The following is a 16,132-nucleotide window of genomic DNA, read 5'->3' on the forward strand; positions in this document are numbered from 1 at the left end:
TCCTTGTCAACTGTGGACATCGCTGATACAGATATTGAATCGAGATACAGTGAAAAGATTTTATTTTAGGTGCCATCCAGACAGATCATTCCGTACATAAGTACATCGAGGTAGTAAAAATGAACAGAGAATGCAGAATATAGTGTTACAAGTTGGAAATCTGGAGCACAGGATATGGAGGCTGATATATAGACGCTGATACAGGGTCTCTACCCGAAGCGCCGACCACCTCCCTGACTCAGTCGGTTTTGTGGAGATTTCTGATCAGGGATTGGAGAAGGCCCTTTAAGTTTTCCATTGGGTGTGAGCCCTGCAGCAGGTACCAAGGCTCCTGAGCTCAATAGTGAGGAGATTCTCGAGGAATTCTCAGTACAAACGTCTATCTCTGCTCTCCCCAACCACAGACCTGCAGTAACCCTGCAGTGAACAGGCAGTGATATTGTAGACACAAGAGACCGCAGATCTCCTCTTATCCATGCACCATAGAAAGCATCACGGCTTGGGACGGCAACTGCCCTGCCCGCGACTGCAAGAAACTGCAGAGAGTTGTGGACACAGCTCAGCACATCACGGACACCAGCCTCCCCTCCATGGACTCTGACTACACCTCGCTGCCTCGGTAAAGCAGACAATATAATCAAAAACCCCACCCACCCTGGATATTCTATCTTCTCCCTCTCCCATCGGGCAGAAGATACAAAAGCCTGAAAGAACGTACCACCAGGCTCAAGGACAGCTTCTACCCCGCTGTTATAAGACTATTGAACGGTTCCCTAGTACAATAAGATGGACTCTTGACCTCACAATCTACCTTGTTATGACCTTGAACCTTATTGTCTGCCTGCACTGCACTTTCTCTGTAGCTGTTACACTTTATTCTGCATTGTGTTATTGTTTTACCTTGTACTACCTCAGTGCACTGTTATCAGTTCAATATGAACTGACTTGTATGGACAGCATGCAAGACAAGTTTTTGACTTGACTTGGTGCATGTGACAATAATAAACCAATTTACCAGGTGCTGGAATCTGGGGCAACGATCAGTCAGGAACTCAGTGGGTCAGGCAGCATGGAACATAGAACATAGAAACAGTACAGCACAGGAACAGGCCCTTCGGCCCACGATGTTGTGCTGAACTAATTAAGCTAATGATACCGAACCCCTTCTGCCTGCACGTGGTCCATATCCCTCCGTTCTCTGCACGCTCATCTGCCTGTCTAAGAGCCACTTAAACCCCTCTATTGTATCTGCCTCCACCACCACCCCTGCCAGCACATTCCAGGCACCCACCGCTCCCTGTGCAACAAACTTAACCTGCACATCTCCTTTCCCCCTCTTAAATGCATGCCTTCTAGTATTAGATATTTCAACCCTGGGAAGATGATATCAGCTGGCTACTCTATCTGTGCCTCTCATAATCTGAAGAACTTTGATCAGGTCTCCCCTCCGCCTTTGCTGCTCCAGACAAAACAAAAAGGGCATGCATTTAAGGTGCGAGGGGGTAGGTTCAGAAGAGACATGAGGGGCATGTTTTTCACTCAGAGAGTTGTGGATGCCTGGAATGCATTGCCTGAATGGGTGATGGAGGCAAATTCATTGGGGGCTTTTAAGAGGGGCTTGGATGGGCACATGAATGAGGGGAAAATGGAGGGATATGGGCGTTCTGTAGGTAGGAGGGATTAACTATGTCAGCACAACATTATGGGCTGAAGGGCCTTTTATGTGCTGTGCTGTTCTGTGTTCTAACCCAAGTTTGTCCAACCTCCCCTCATAGCACATACTCTCTAATCCAGGCAGCATCCTGGTAAACCTCTTCTGCACCCTCTCCAAAGCCTCCACATCCTTCCTGTAATGGGGCAATCAGAAGTGAATGCAATACTCCAGATGAGGCCTAACCAGAGCTTTGTAAATCTGCAACATAACTTCCTGACTCTTGAACTCAATGCCTTGACTAACAAAGGCCAGCATTCCTACACCTTCTTTCAGGGATCTATGGACTTGGATCCCAAGCTCCCTGTGGAGGGAAATGACAGTCGACAGGTGTAGCGCAGATGGAGTGGGTTCACCCACACACTTCTCCCACTGGGTGCCCTCCCCCACTGGTCCCATCTGCCCTCCCCACCTCCGTCCCTTGGTTCCATGCCCCACCTTCCTCTCCTATCAGGTACCCATCATCTGCAGCCCTTTGTCACCTCCACTTTTCACCTCGCAGCCTCTGCTGCTGTCCCCACCCTCCCCTCCTCCATCCGCCTATCACCCCTCCTCACCTGGATCCACCTATCGCCTGCCAGCTCCTGCCCCGCCCCTTCCCCTCACCTCTTCATACTGACCATCTGTTGTAAGACAAGTTTGAGGGTCTCGAGGGACAAGGACTCTGGACACAGTCTTTGGAGTTAAAATGATTTATTTATAAAAGACAAAAGCGGGAACCCAAGATAAACGGGAACAAACGCATACATACACACACGCACACTGGTGATCACGAACGTGGGGGGGAATCGCAACAAGGGTAAGATGCACGCGCGCGCGCGCACACACACACACACACACACACACACACACACACACACACACACAAACAACAAACTTGGGTACAAACAATCAAGGAAGAAACAATACGATGCCTGCCACCCCTTGACTCAGTGCAGACATGGCTCTACGCTACCGGGAATCTACTTAGGGTGCTCCTGACCCTTATGGAAGTGCACACTCTCACCAATGGTCTCTTCAGCGTTGTCTCACGATTCCTGGAGCAGTCAAAAGAGAGTGAACCATGCACATGTGGCACTCTTTATAGTGCTGGAGGGCTGGGTGGTCCAGCCCAGGCAGTTCAAACAAGCCAGTAACCCAGGACCAGGTACAAAGGTGTTTACAGAGGCCAATGGTCAAGTGTGGACTTATGGATGGGTGGGGCCAGACCTTGAATAACAGTGGTGTCTTTCGACAGGGTGATCAGTGGTGTCACGTGACAGCCATGACCGTTCACAATGCACCATCTCCCCTCTATCCTCCAGTCCGGATGAAGAGTCTCAACCCAAAGCGTCGACTGTGCATTTCCCTCCACAGCCAGTGATATGGTGTCTGGCTGTTGGCTCTGGGGCTGAGGTCAGTGCTGAATCCTTCAGCTCTCTGTGAATCGCCCGCTCTGTCACCATCCCCCAACAACTCATGTGTTGAGAAGAAGCAGCACTCAAAGCTCTCCTCTGTGCAGGGGGATGTGAACCAGGACCCTGTTGTTGACTTTGGCAGTTCTCTTTCACTTCCCACGACATTCCCATGAAGGGTTTCAGTGCAGGGAAGCTCAGCACGGCGGTACACATTCCTGACGCAACAGAGGGCGACTGTGTGGGGGAGAACTGGGGATGGGGTGAACCACTCAAACAAGGGCAGCCGCACTTGGGAAGTTAGGAGGACAATAAAAAGGGAGAAGAGGGGCTTCTAACACACAGTGAGCTGTTCCAAGCTGGACGCTGTCTTAAAGGGCAGTGGGAAAACAGTCAGTAGCAACTTTCAAAGGAAATGGGATATATACAGAAGAGCAAAGTTAGCATTCACCAAAGGGTTAGAATGCAAGATTACTTGGACAGTGTTCAAGTGCTGACAACGATGCAAGGTGGGCTAACTGGACTCCCTATATCCAGCATCAGGTGAGAAGGGTGGGAGAGAAGGAGGTGAAAATAACAAGAGAGTTATACAGCAAGGAAGCAGGCCCTTCGGCCCAACTCATCTGTGTTGACCAAGTTGCCTGAGCTAGTCCCATTTGCCTGTGTTTAGCCCATATCCCTCTAAACCTTTCTTATTAACATACCTGTCCAAATGCTGTAATTGTACCCGCCTCTGCCACTGGATCGGGCAGCTCGTTCCACACACCCACCACCATCCACGTGAAGAAGTTTCCCCTCAGGCCCCTTTTAAATCTTTCCCCTCTCACTTTAAACCCATGCCCTCTAGTTTTACCCTGGGGAAAAGTCTGTGACCATCTATGCTCCAAGGCAGAAGGAGAACGTGGTAAAGGGCTGAATGGAAGAGACAGTTCGTATCCAGTTCGTAAAGTTAGAGACAGGGTTTAATATGCATTTGCACAAGGTAGAAAGGAATTTAGCCCAGTAACAAGCAGAAAGGGAAATAGTCCAGTAACAATGTGCACAAACATTGAAAGGTTTAAGTTTGCAGGAATGGGGGGTTGCACCAGACATTAGGTGAGTAGAAGAATTAGAATGAAACTGAAAGAAGCCACATGATATCCAGAACAAATCAACACAATACGATCAAGCGAAATATTTCCTAATGATGTAGAAGGGTGTCATTTATTCTATGCTGACCCTAAACAATCCCCATTCCCCTGTAACCTATCACGCGCCCAACAACTCCCCCCACTTCTCCTGCAACCCACCCACACTACAGTAGCCTACCGAACCAGGATAGGTTTGGGATGTGGGAGGAAACCGCATCAACTTAGGGAGAATGTGCAAACTCTAAACAGACAGCACCAGGGATCGGGATTGGACACGGGTCCCTGGATCTGTGAGGCAGTAGGTTCACTAGCTTCATCACCGTGCTACCTCTTTGTGTTCTGTGGATCCGTGGACAGTGCTCTCACCTCTCGCCCCATTTCAAGCCCCAGTCCACAAAAATTCTGTCCGACTCCAGTACAGTGCAGAGGGAGAATTGCAGTGTGAGAGCCTGTCAGGTGAACCATTTAACCTGCTTTCTCAGGTGAATGTAAATCAAATCCTCAGGTGTAATTAGTAATTGGTTTATTATTGTCACATGTGCCGAGATAAAATGAAAAGCTTTTCTTTGGATGCCATCCAGACAGATTATTTCATACATAAGTACATCTGGGTAGTAAAAAAGAAAACAGAATGCAGAATATAGTGTTAGTTACAGGGAAAATGCAGTGCATGTAGACAAAGTGCAAGGGCCATGACGAGGGAGATGATGAGGTCAAGAGCTCGTCTTCATCATATTAGAGGTCCATTCATGAGTCTTACAACAGCGGGATAGAAGCTGCCCTTGAGCCTGGTGGTACGTGTTCTCAGGCTTTTGTGTCTTCTGCCCGGTGGGAGGGGGGAGAAGAGATTGTCCAGGGTGGGAAGGAACCCTTGGCTACTTTCCCAAGGCAGTGGGAAGTGTAGTGGAGTCAGACCTGGCATTCCGCACGAATTCATCCATCGACAAGCAGTATGCCCATCAGAGAGAGGCTATCCATCCCACAGTGAATTATAGAAAACTTGTATTTCAGGAGTTCATTCGGGCCATCATGTTCTCTGCCAGTTGGGAAAAACTCCCCAGCCTAATCCCACCCTCCAGCACTGGGTCGGTGGATCTGCAGGTCAGAGCCCTCCCAGTACACCTCCATGGACGGTGTAAATGTGGCGAGGGTTTCTGCCTCTTACACTGACATCCAGACCCCACCACCCTCTCTAGATAAGAACTTGTTCTTCCGTCATTTAGTTTGTGCTGCTGAGCTTGGGGACCTCTGCTACGAACACACTTGGACAGGTACTTGGAAAGGAAAGGTTTAGAGGGATATGGGCCAAACGCAGGCAAATGGGACTACATTAGATGGGCATCTTGGTCAGCATGATGTTGGGCTGTAGGGCCTGTTTCTGTGTTGTGTGACCCGAGGACTCTGGGCCATTCACCCCTTGTGCCTGCTGTGCTATTCAATGGGATCATAGTTGATCTTCTACGTCAGTGTCACTAACCTCATATCCCTCGATTCCCTTAATATCTAAAAAATCCATCAATCTCATTTATAAGTATTCTCAGCAACCTTTGCCTGCTTTGGTAGGGAGACTTCCAAAGGTTCACTACCCTCTGAGTGAAGAAATTTCACAGAGTGAATGGCTGATGCCTTATTTTGAGACTGAGGCCCCTAGTTTTAGACTCACCAGCCAGGGAAAACATTAACTCCGCATCTACCCTGCCAAACCCTGCAAGAATTTTGTTTCATTACGATCGCTTCTCATTCTGCAAAGCTCTGGAGAGTTTGGGATTGGTCTGCCTAATGTCTCCTCATAGAAAATAGAACATAGAACATGGAACAGTACAGCACAGGAACAGGCCCTTCGGTCCACGATGTTGTACTGAACTAATTAAACTAGTAACTCAATGCCAAACTAAGCTAATCCCTTCTGCCTACACAAGGTCCATATCCCTCCATTCTCTGCACATCCATGTACCTATCTGAGAGCCAGACGCATGTTGGAGGAACAACACCTCATATTCCGGCTTGGGAGTCTCAACCTGATGGCCTCAACATCGATTTCTCCAACTTCTGGTAACCCCTCCCCTTCTTTTTCTCCCCCCCCCCCCAACTCCTTTGTCTTCCCTTATTCCTGAGGCTCCCTTCCCCCACCTTGATGACCTGCCCATCTCCTCTCCAGCCCTCCCCCATCCTTTATTCCATGGTCCACTGCCCTCTCCTACCGGATTCCTTCTTCTTCAGCTCTTTGCCTCTTCTACCTATCACCTCTCAGCTTATTACATCTTCTCCCTCCCCCCCCACCCACCTACCTTCCCCCCTCACCTGAACTCACCTATCACCTGAACTCACCTCTCACCTGCCTGCGTGTGCTCCTCCCCCTCCCCCCCCATCTTCTTGTTCTGGCTTCTGCCCTCTTCCTTTCCAGTCCTGATAAAGCCTGAAACGTCGACTGTTTATTTCCCTCCACAGATGCTGCCTGACCTGCTGAGTTCCTCCGGCACTTTTTGTGTATTGCTCCAGATTCCAGCATCTGCAGAATTTTTTGTGTCTCTACCTGTCTCGTATCTGCCTTCACCACTGCCCCTGGGAGCACATTCCAGGCACCCACCACTCTCTGTGTTAAAAAACTTGCCTCATACATCTCCTTTGAACCTTAAATACATGCCCTCAAGTATTATATATTTTGACCCTGGGAAAAAGATACAACAAACCAGCAGAAATCTTGCTGCACTATCTCTTTCAGAACTATCCTTCCTTAAGCCAGATATCAGACCTGTGCACCGGGTATTCCGGACGTGGTCTCGTCAGATCCCCGGAACTCCCCAGATCCCCAGATCTAACTGGAGCAGGAGATCTCTTCTCTCGTACACAAATCCCCTTGCAATCAAGGCCAACACGACATTGGGCTTCCTAGTTGCTTCCTGTCCTGGATGTTAACTTTCAGTGAGTCATATACAAGGCATTAGGGTGTGCCTAATCGCCAATCATGTTCAAACTACACAACGGGTCCTCACTGTTCACTCTGTCTGGGGACCTCGTACCCCTGCACTTTCTCCTTCACCTCCTCTGTCCAAGGGAGCTTACTGTGTGCTCACCAGCTGTTCTGTTACCTACATCACAGCAGTAACCACACTTCAAAGTGATTTCATTTACAATTATGCGCTCAGGCACAGTGAGGTTATGAAAGGCGCTATAAAAATGCAAACCTTTCTGTTCCATTCCCTCATTTTCCTTGCACCGCTTTTCACATGGTTTTACCACCGTTGTGTGGTCTGAAGCTGCTCTCCACAATCGCAGTCGTCTGCCCTTGGATCTGATCAAATCTTTATCTTTCCCAACACTTTATCCTCATTCTTTTCAAAATCTAGTAACATTTGCGTGGTTTTTGGTCGAGGATTTTAGGTTCCAACAAACCCTGCCATAACAAAGCTGCTCACCTCAGCTGTGTTCTCCCCAGGCACTGACTCATTGTCAAGCAGAAAATCAGTATCCTGATTAAGCTAATTGGCAAAAGAACCCAAGGCAAAATGTAGGGGATTTTTAGGTGCATTGTGTTATGCTCTGGAATGTTCCACCTTTAGAAGTGATAGAAGATTCCACTGAACCTTTCAGAATGGCACTGGAGAAATACTTTTAACCAAGACAATTCCAGGGCTGAGGGGAAGGGCATGGAATTGATCCTATTGGATCAATTCCTCAATCAGTGCAGGTACAGCAGTTGAATGGCCTCAGGTCTTGGCATATGATTCATGCAACCATGAGGAAGTTTCACAGCAGGGGTCAGATTTCAGTCTGGTTATGTGAGTGGTAGGGTGTAGGGGAAGTTGATGGGAAGGTGGGCAGAATAAAGTGGGTGAGGGTAGGATTAGTGCAAATGGGTGGCTGAGGTTCAGCATGCTGTATCTGTGACCCTAGTCGGGCTTTGCCAGTGGCAGTGGTCATGATGGATTGCAACTCGAACTCTATGACGGCTGCTCTGTGCGTTAGTTGTCACATAAATTGGTAAATTGGTTTATTATTGTCACATGCACCGAAGTACAGTCAAAGAATTGTCTTGCAAGCCATCCATACAGATCATTTCACCACGTCAGTGCATTGAGGAAGTACAAGGGAAAACAATAACAGAATGCAGAATAAAGTGTAACAGCTGCAGAGAAAGTGCAGTGCAGGCAGACAATAAGGTGCAAGGCCATAATGAGGAAGATTGTGAGGTCAAGAGAGCATCTTGTCATACTAGGGGAGCATTCAATAGTCTTATAACAGTGGGATAGAAGCTGTCCTTGAACCTGGTCGTATGCACTTTCAGGCTTTTGTATCTTCTCCCCAAGGGGAGGGAGAAGAAGAGAGAATGTCTGGGGTGGGTGGGGTCTTTGATTATGTTGGCTGCTTTACCAAGGCAGAGAGAAGTGTAGAAAGAGTCCGTGGAGGGGAGGCTGGTTTCCGTGATGTGCTGAGCTGTGTCCACAACTCTCTAGTTTCTTGTGGTTTTAGGCAGAGCAGTTGCCAGATATGGGTATGGGCAGCTTCTGATACTCTGCTCCTTGTACTGGAACAGAACCATAGAACCATAGAACAATACAGCACAATACAGGTCCTTCGGCCCACCATGTTGTGCCGCCCTTCAAACCTCACCTAAGTGAGCCACACGCAGATTTATATTTGGATAGGGAGTGCACACACTCCTAAACTGGTGCTTGCCTCTGAATTCACCTGCTTCCCTCTGTGGCATCTCAAACCTCAACATCTATAACTTTACTCTTTCCAAACGTGATATATTGTTGAACTACAAATGAGTACAATTTTCAAGGTCATCTAGGAAAGGGGAAATCTGATGAGTGTGTGATAACGCTGATAAAAAAAAGGATACCAAATCCATGACTATAAATAGATAAAAATTCAAAAGCAACGAAGCTTGGGTCACCTTTATAAATTAGGGATTAGGTCTCCACTGGAGTATCTTGGACAGTTTTGGACATCACACATTAGGAAGGATGCAGAGAAACTGTGGAGGAGATTTACTAATGTGCTTTCATGGATGAGAGATTTCAATGATGGAGAAAGATTGCCAAAGAGTTGTTGTCCCCAGAGCAGGTTAGGTTAGGAGTGATTAGACCAAAAGAGGAGGAATCCTGATCAGACCAAGAGAACTCCAGACCAGGAACAGACAAGGAGTTGACGAGACCAGAAATGCCCCAGAACAGATCAGAGCAGAGTCCAGCGGAACAAAGTGGGAATGCCCCCAGATTGGACCAGGATTGAAGTTCAATGAAAGATTGTTGTCAGCACTCCCACAATTTCCTCCCACATTTCTCTCAAAATCCTAGGATGCATCCCATCTGCTCCTGGTGACATTAACTTCATCCAGCTTTTATAATACCCGCATACTATCAGTGTTTAACACGTTTAGTATCTCCTCCTTCACTTTTAACCTGAAAGTACCTTCTACCCTGCTGAAGATAGATGCAAGGTATTCATTTAGTACCTCAACAGTGTCCTCAACATCCTTGTGAAAGTTCCGAATTTGTCCTTAATGGGCCCCACTCCTCTGCTTTTTACTGTCCACGCCTCCCTTTCCTGTTCATATGCCTAGGATCAGTTTTGGAATCTCACTTCAGCTGTCAGCTGATCTTTTCACATCCGCATTCTTTGCTTCTCTTATTTCAATTTTCACTTCCCCTCTGATTCTTTTATAACCAGCCTGGTTCTCACTATTGTTTACAACCTGACACCCTCTTTATTTTCCTTTGTACCATTTTCATCATGCAGGGTAATCTGGATTTGTTGTCCGTTTGTTCCTCACAGGAATGTGCCTTGACTGTACTTGAACCATTTCATCCTGAAAGGCAGATCATTGTTTCATGACAGTTTAGATGAGCCAGTTCCATGCTCATCCTTTCAAAAGTGGCCTTCCTCCAATTAATTATTTTTACCTTTGATTGTACTCTATTTCTATAACTAACTGAAGTCTCATATGTTGTGATCACTGTCTTCTAAATGCTCCCCCACCAAAATTAGGTGCAATTTACCCACCTTAGAAAGACAGTGAAAATGAAAGTAAACTGGTAAGAAACATAAAAACCAGACTGCGTGAGCTTGTATGGGTGCGTGGACGGAAAAAGACTACAAGGGTAAATGTGAGACAGAGACAGAGAATTTATAATGGGGATACGGAATTAGAGAAAGACTTTCTGTCTGTCCTCATGGAAGAAGCCACAAAAAAAACCTCCCAGGATTCACAAGGATCTACCGCAACTGAGGAACTAACAGAAGTTAGTATCAGTGGAAATAATTCTGGAAATGTTGATAGGCCTGAATATGGATAAACCCCATGGACCTGATAATCTACATCCCAGAGGGTTGGAGGAGATGGCAATGAAGATATTGGATCTCTGGTTGTTGCCTTCCCAAGTTCTATGGATTCTGGAATGGTTCCTGAAGTTTGGAGGGAAGCAAATGTTACCCCTAGAATGAAAGGAGAGGAATAACGGAGAACTACAGACCTGTTGGCCTGTCATTGGTGGTGGGGATCATGCTGGAATATATATTAAAAAAATGTGATGCCAACATCACTTAAAAATGATTAGTTTGTTACCACGGAAACTATGGCCTCATCCTATCAGAGGTAGTCCCTTTGTCCGATCCAGCGCTCCTTCACTTTCTCTGCAGCTTACTTCACTGCGTTCAGTTCTGGCTGCCGCGCTTTGGGAAGGCTGTGACTGACCTTGAGGTGTACAAAGTCAGGTTGACAAGGAAATGCTGTTCCCCTTGGCCACGGGATAAAGGGGAGGTGGGAACACGAGGAAGAAATCTTTTGTTACGTAGCCAGTGGCAATAACCTGAAACCTGCTGCCCACTGAGGGGATGGAAGTGGTTAGGACTTAGAATGTAGAACATAGAACATAGAACAGTACAGCACAGGAACAGGCCCTTCAGCCCACGATGTTTTGCCAAACTAATGAAACTAATTTCACCTAATTCTTTCTGCCTGCACATGGTGCAAATCCCTCCATTCTCTGCATATTCATATGCCTTTTAAATACCTCTATCGAATCTGCCTCCACCACCACCCCTGGCAGCGCATTCCAGGCATCCACCGCTCTCTGTGTAAAAAACTTGCCCCGAACATCTCCTTGGAACTTACCCCCCTCTCACCTTAAATGCATGTCCCCCGGTATGAGACATTTCAACCCTGAGAAAAAGATACCGTCTGTCTACTCTATCTATGCCTCTCATAATTTTATAAACCTCTATCAGATCTCCCCTCAGTCCCTGCCACTCTAGAGAAAACAATCCTAGTTTGTCCAACCTCTCCTTATAGCACATGCCCTCTAATCCAGGCAGCATCCTGCTGAACCTCTTCTGCACCCTCTCCAAAGCCTCCACATCCTTCCTGTAATGGGGCGACCAGAACTGAATGCAATACTCCAGATAAGGCCTAATCAGAGTTTTATAAAGCTGCAACATAACTTCCTGACTCTTGAACTCAGTGCCTTGACTAATAAAGGCCAGCATGACATGTGCCTTTTTTACCAACCTATCGACTTGTGCGGCCACTTTCAGGGAGCTATGGACTTGATCAATGGTTTCAAAAGGAAATTGGATCGTACTTCAGGGAAGTGAACTGCAGGGGTAGGGCAGGGAAATGGAAATGTCTGCAGAGAACCAGCACTTCCTTGATAGGCTGAATGGCCTCCCTCCATGCTACAATGAGTCTGACTATATATACCCATGTGTGCTGTGTGCCTATATCCTTAATGAGAAGTAGGTTGAAGTATTGAGTTCAGAAGGAACATGTTCCTAAACACTGGCGTATTACATCAGCCCAGTTCCTCACCACGGTAACCACACATCGGCTGACTGCCCGAGGCAGTAGGTTTGACACTGGGAGACAGATGTTATCATGTGCAGGCAGCTGTGGTACGTGCAAGCTTGTGCTGCTCTAATGTCAGCTCCAGAGCTGTATGAGTCAGAGCCCATCTGTCAGAGTTCAGCCTCGACATTCCACACAGCTAAACTACAGAGCGGATTCCTGGAAAACATTGGGAAATGCAGGCTAGGTCAGCACACACACTTTACCTGCATTGCATCAGTCCCTTGCCTACAGCTCACCCCCTGAGGAAATGGAATGAAAGGTGAGTGCTGTTGCAGGGCAAGTAACCCTTACACTGCCGCACTGTGAACAACCCCAGATCCTAAATAGAGACTGGGTGAGAGCAGAGAGGGCTGGGTCAGTCGGTGTCGGTCAGTGGGCTGGAATCTCAGCTGTGAAGGAGTTGAACCCACAAGGTTCTGACTCAGAGACCTGAGGACACAATGTTCGGGCCAATGCTCCTCTGCACGAACTGATGGTGTGTTTTCGTTTGGACTGGCTTTAATTTTCAAGTTGACGTAACCATTCACTATTTGGCACAGAGGCAGCTAAGTTATCCCAGAGTTAACTGGGCATTGCTACAGAGCTGCTTCTGGAGACACCATACCTACAAAGGAGCTCACAAGAACAGCCACACTTCAAGAATACCTGCCAGCAAGGAAGTTCCGGGAGGCTGTGAAGGGTGCCACGGAAATGCACACCCTTCATCTTTGCAACATGGAGTGGGTTGAACTAGATTGTGCAATAGGTTTAGAAATGTACTCAGGAGCTGAGGTGAGGGGGGGTGGTATTGGTATTGGTTTATTATTGTACTGAGGTACAGTGAAAAACTTGTCTTGCATACCGTTCGTACAGATCAATTCATTACACAGTGCACTGAGGCAGTACAGGGTAAAAACAATAACAGAATGCAAAGTGTCACAGCTACAGGGAAGTGCAGTGCAGGTAGACGATAAGGTGCAAAATCATAACAAAGTAGATGGTGAGGTCAAGAGTCCATCTTGTCATATAAGGGAACCGTTCAATAGTCTTATCACAGTGGGATAGAAGCTGTCCTCGAGCCTGGTGGTACGTGCCCTCAGGCTCCTGTATCTTCTGCCTGATGGGAGAGGGGAGGAGAATGAGGAAGAGAGAATGGGTGGAGAATGGATGTGGGGAGGGGGTGCAGTCGGTGTGGGGAGCAGAGTCGGGTCAGGGGATTGAGGTCGGGGGAATGGAGTAGAATTGGGGAGACCATAAGAAATAGAGTAAGGAAACAGGTCCTTCAGCCCAACCTGTCCGTGCTGACCAAGGTCTCATTGAAACTTACAAAGTTCTTACAGGGCTCAACAGGCCAAAGGCAAGGATTTCATTTTGCCTGGAAGGCTGTGGTGGGGCAGTTGTTGTATTCATTCAAAACACGGATCCATAGATTTTTGGAAATGAAGGGAATCACGGGGGATGAGGATAGTTCAGGCCTGACCTTGATAAATGGTGGACCAGGCTTGAATCAGGAATAAGTTATTTGCCCCTAACTCCTGTCTCCCAAGCCAACACGGGCATGACCGATCTGCTTCCTCACTGCCATTTTCTTGAGCTAACCCCAGATCCCCTGATTCCCGACATATCCAAAAAAAATTCCACAGCCACTTTGTAGCAAATTCCAAGGATTCACTCCCCTCAGGGTGAGGAAACCTCCTCCTGTCTCAGTTCTCAATGACCAAAGCCTTTATTCTGAGACTGTGACCCCTGGACATGAGCCAACACGGTGCCCAGATGGGTGGACACGGCTTCAGACAAGGCCTGCGGCGAGGAGGGAGAACGGACACCCAAAGCCGTCCCTCTGAGGGACCAGGACTGGGCTTAGCCAGAAGAGAAGCATCTCCCTACTCACCCAAGCTTTACCCAAGGCCCGCATGGGGTTGCCCCACCCCAGAGTGCAAATGAAAGTCCTCAGGAAGTCTATGGTCAGCCTGTCCAACCCTGAGGACCTGTCTCTTGGGAGCTGGTGGAGGGCAGCAGCCAGTTCCACCAACGTTATAAGAACAGGAGAGACAGAAGCAGGAGTGTTCTGTCTGGACCGTCACGGTGGAGGACTACAAAGGTTCACCACCCTCTGATTGAAGAAATTTCTCCTCATTTAAGTCCCAAACAGGTTTTCTCTTGTTCTCCATCTGCGAGCCCTGATTCTATACTTCTTAGCTAGAGGAAACCAGCCCACTGAACCCTTTAACAATTTTGTATGTTTCAATGAGAAGCTGCAAAGAGTAGTGGACTCTGCTCAACACATCACGGGCACATCCCTCCCCACCATCGGGAGTATCTACAGAAGGGGCTGCCTCAAGAAGGCAACATCCATCATCAAAGAGCCCCACCATCCGGGCCATGTCATCTTCTCGCAGCTACCATCGGGCAGGAGGCACTGAAGCCCGAAGTCCCACACCACCAGGTTCAAGAACAGCTACTTCCCTTCAACCATTCGGTTCTTAAACCAACCTGCACAACCCTAATCACTGCTTCAGTACAGCAACACTGGGACCACTTTGCACTACAATGGACATTTTTTTTTGTTCTAATTGCGTTCTTTCTTGTAAAAATTGTGTATAATTTATGCTTAATTTATGTTTTTCTTGTGAATGTTGCTTATCTGATGGTCTGTGCCTGTGATGCTGCTGCAAGTAAGTTTTTCATTGCACCTGTGCACACATGGACTTGTGCAGATGACAATAAATTTGACTTTGAGTTTGAGATCTCATTCTTCTAACATCAAAACAACACAGTCCCAGTCTATTCAATATCCCCTCACTTGGTAAACCAATCAATGCTCATTGCACCTCACTAATACAAACACCTCCGTCTGTGGGTAGGGACACCACTCCTATGTACAATATTCCAGGGGAAGCAAAAGTGAAAAGAAACGGCAGATGCTGACAATCTGAAACAAAAACAGAGGATGTTGGAATAGCTCAGTGACGGGAGGCAGAGGGTAAGGCAGAAGAACGTTTATCTGATTGGAAATCTGTGACTCGTGAGTTACGAGAAGAAATGGTGCTGGGACCCTTGCTGTTCGTGATATATATTAAGAACATGGATGAGATGAGATATAAGATGAGATTTCTTTATTAGTCACACGTACATCGAAACACACAGTGAAATGCATCCTTTGCATAGAGTGTTCTGGGGGCAGCCCGCAAGTGTCGCCACACTTCCGGCGCCGACATAGCACGCCCACAACTTCCTAACCCGTACGTCTTTGGAATGTGGGAGGAAACCGGAGCACCCGGAGGAAATCCACGCAGACACGGGGAGAACGTACAAGCTCCTTACAGACAGCGGTAGGAATTGACCCCGGGTCGCTGGCGCTGTAAATGGCAGGGAACTAAGGAATGTTGATGAACTGAGAGACCTAAGCCCATAGTTCCTTGAAAGTGGGATCACAGGTCAATAGGGTGGCGAGGAGACATTTGGATGCTTGCCTTCATAGGTCAGGGCAAGAGCTGGGATTTATATTGCAACCTCCCAAAACACTGGTTAGACTGCACTTGGAAGATTGTGCAGAGTTCTTGTCACCATGTTATAGGAAGGATGTGGTTGCACTGGAGAGAGTGCCAAGGTGATTTGCCAGAATGTTGCCTGGATTGGAGGACTTTAGTTATGGGGAGAGATTGGAGGACTTTAGTTATGGGGACAGGGTGCGCTTGTTTTCCCTGGACTGAAGGAGGCTGAGGGGTGACACTGATTATATAAGGTTATGAGAGGCACAGAGAGAGTAGATAGTCAACATTTTTTACCCAGGGTAAGGATATAAAAAACAAGAGGGTGTAGGTTTAAGGCAAGAGGAAGGAATTTTAAAGGAGTAAGTTTTCCACACAGAGAGTGGGTGATATCTGGAGCCTGCAGCCAGAGGGGTTGGTGGAATCAGATACAATTAAGAGGCACTTAGATGGAACTTAAATAGGCAGGGCATAGAAGGATATGGTCCTAATGTGGGTAAATGGGATTGGTGTAGATGAGCAGACAGTTCGGTATGGACATGGTGGGCCAAAGGGCCTGTTTCTGTGCTGTACTT

Source organism: Pristis pectinata, chromosome 35 (genome assembly GCF_009764475.1).
Source record: "Pristis pectinata isolate sPriPec2 chromosome 35, sPriPec2.1.pri, whole genome shotgun sequence".
Taxonomy (NCBI): Eukaryota; Metazoa; Chordata; class Chondrichthyes; order Rhinopristiformes; family Pristidae; genus Pristis; species Pristis pectinata.